Source organism: Silene latifolia, chromosome Y (genome assembly GCF_048544455.1).
Source record: "Silene latifolia isolate original U9 population chromosome Y, ASM4854445v1, whole genome shotgun sequence".
NCBI lineage: Eukaryota > Viridiplantae > Streptophyta > Magnoliopsida > Caryophyllales > Caryophyllaceae > Silene > Silene latifolia.
Genome location: NC_133538.1, coordinates 36,440,048 through 36,442,090, shown reverse-complemented (window position 1 = coordinate 36,442,090; position 2,043 = coordinate 36,440,048). Strand labels below are relative to the sequence as shown.

At 41.0% G+C, this 2,043-nt stretch overlaps 1 non-coding gene across 1 annotated transcript; it reads right to left on the bottom strand.

Annotated features, from left to right (window-relative positions):
* Positions 1-1,000: 1,000 nt before the first annotated feature.
* Positions 1,001-1,109, bottom strand: LOC141635746 (small nucleolar RNA R71). Its single transcript, XR_012540409.1, has one exon. It is a non-coding gene; the product is annotated as a small nucleolar RNA R71 (small nucleolar RNA).
* Between the last annotated feature and the right edge of the window lie 934 nt (positions 1,110-2,043).

The following is a 2,043-nucleotide window of genomic DNA, read 5'->3' as shown; positions in this document are numbered from 1 at the left end:
TCCATATCGATCTTGTTTTCTTTTGATAAACCTTTCTTACTAGATTGAAAGATTAGTAATTAAGTTATCATTAGATTTGGAATTTCCTTTGAGCGAAAACTTTGAGAAATTCTAGGGAATTAGAAGACCGCAAGGTTAATTTGAGCATTGATCGAAAAACTTGCTCATATTTCCTGAGACCGTATTATAGGACCTCTGCTACCTTATTGACCTGACCTTAGCCATGGTGAACCGAAGTTCTCGATCTTCTTTTTATCTTGTTTGAGAAATTTCTTATTTTGTCAATTAGTCTTTAGAATCAAACCAATTCAAAACCCCCACTTAATTGTTATTTTTTTTAGACTGAAAATAGCAAATAGAATTTATCTTGTCTCTCTGTGGTTCGACCCCTACTATCACAGTTCGGATTTATAAATTTAATTTTGATACAAAACGACGGTATCAAATTTTGGCGCTGTTGCCGGGGAGACGGTGTAATTCTGTTTGCTTTATTTTTAGTTTATTTTTCTTGTCTCAAGGAACTTTGGTTCCTTGAGGCTGTTGCTTACTCTTGCTTCTAATTTTGCTTTTGCACAGTTAGAAGACAGGTTTTTGAGAGGAAGACTTGAGTACTCTCATCTTGCTAACATGACTACGATATATGACAATCTTCAGCCAAAAGAACAGCACATTCCAAAGGGACACGTGTTACCTACCCCTACTACTGGTCACTTTGAATTTCATTCCTCTTATATTGATTTAGTGGAGCGAAATCAGTTTGCTGGTCTACCGGACGAGGATCCTTTGAAGCATATGGAAATTTTCACAGACTACTGCTGTTCCATACCTGTACCGGGTGGGGTGACCATGGATGAAGTAAAGGGGATAATGTTCTTATACTCCTTGAAAGATTCGGCGCGAGATTGGTACCGCTACCTTGATAGGGTAGCAGCTGGAGTCACGGATTGGACATCTCTAGCGTTAGCCTTCTACAAGAAATACTTCCCACTTGCAAAGACAGATGCCTTGAGAAGTAAAATTACAAATTTCCAGCAAGGACCTGATGAGGAATTTTGTGAAGCATGAGGACGTTTCAAGAGTTTGGTTAGGGCTGTCCCTCACCATGGTTTCCAGTAGTGGTACCTTTGCAACTTATTCTATAATGCTTTATATGATGATTACAAGGTCATCCTGGATGCAGCTGCGAATGGTAGGTTCCAAAATAATTCCGGTCAGAATAAAGGTTGGAACACTATTGAGAAGATGGCAGTCCATAGAGCCGATTTTGGAAGTTCGCGTGGAAAGTCGTGAAAGCAAAGTGATGAAATGAGTGTCGTTGTGACACTCATAACTTCTATTACTACCCGTCTCGAGAAGCTCGAGACCTCTGAAGCTTCCAAGGAAAGAGTTGAAATTCCTGTCCATAATTCAGATGAAACCGAGGAATTGAGAGAGACAATCTGAACTTTTTTGGTTCAAGTCGCGAAAATAGAAGCAGCCGGGATTGAGTCTACAAAGAATTTTGTCAAGCAATTGGAGAATTTAGAGGCTAAGCAAGTTGCCAATTCTTCAAGCAAATGTGAGGAGCCAATTGAAACCATAAATGCCATTAATCTCCGAAGTGGCATTTCTAATGATGGTCCTGATAAGCCAAGAGAAGACTCGGGAAAGGATGAAAAGCAAAATTTAATTTCTGGTGCGAAAACGAACTCAATTGCCAGTACCAGCGGTCGATCGACCAACAACAGCAGTCGATCGACCGGGTTGTCAGATGAAAAATTTTTTGACCAGAAACTATTCATACCCAACATATGTGGTCGATCGAACAATATCACCAGTCGATCGACTGAAGCTCCTGACGAAGGAGTCTCTGTCCAGGAACTATTCACGCCCATTGTGATTGGTCGATCGACCGAGCCCAATGGTCGATCGACCAAGGTCTCGGTGCGGGGACGCAAATCCGTCAACTAGTTTGCATGATTCTACACTTATTGATGATTTGACGGAGGTTTTAAACTTACTTAAGTCGAAGGTTCCGATCCTACGGCCGGTGTTGCGATCCCG